The sequence below is a fragment of the Grammomys surdaster genome, unplaced genomic scaffold (assembly GCF_004785775.1).
Source record: "Grammomys surdaster isolate TR1022 unplaced genomic scaffold, NIH_TR_1.0 125979, whole genome shotgun sequence".
Lineage (NCBI taxonomy): Eukaryota > Metazoa > Chordata > Mammalia > Rodentia > Muridae > Grammomys > Grammomys surdaster.
In genome coordinates, this window is record NW_021620795.1 from 2,118,710 (window position 1) to 2,118,980 (window position 271).

The window sequence follows — 271 nt, forward strand, 5'->3', positions numbered from 1 at the left end:
AGAGAGAGAGAGAGAGAGAGAGAGAGAGAGAGAGAGAGAGAGAGAGAGAGATTCTGTTTAGCATCTGAATTGTCTGGGTGTGATAATATCAAATTAAATAATTTTCTTTGTTGTTAGTCTTTTTGAATTGTTCTGTAGAGTGGTCTCAAGATACTCTTATCTTAGAAGGAGAGGAAATTCTCGCCAAGCATAGCTGGTTATAAAATAAAAACAGATTGTTGATGAGTTACATAAGGAAATATTTAGAGCTAGAGAGATGGCTCAGTGGTTA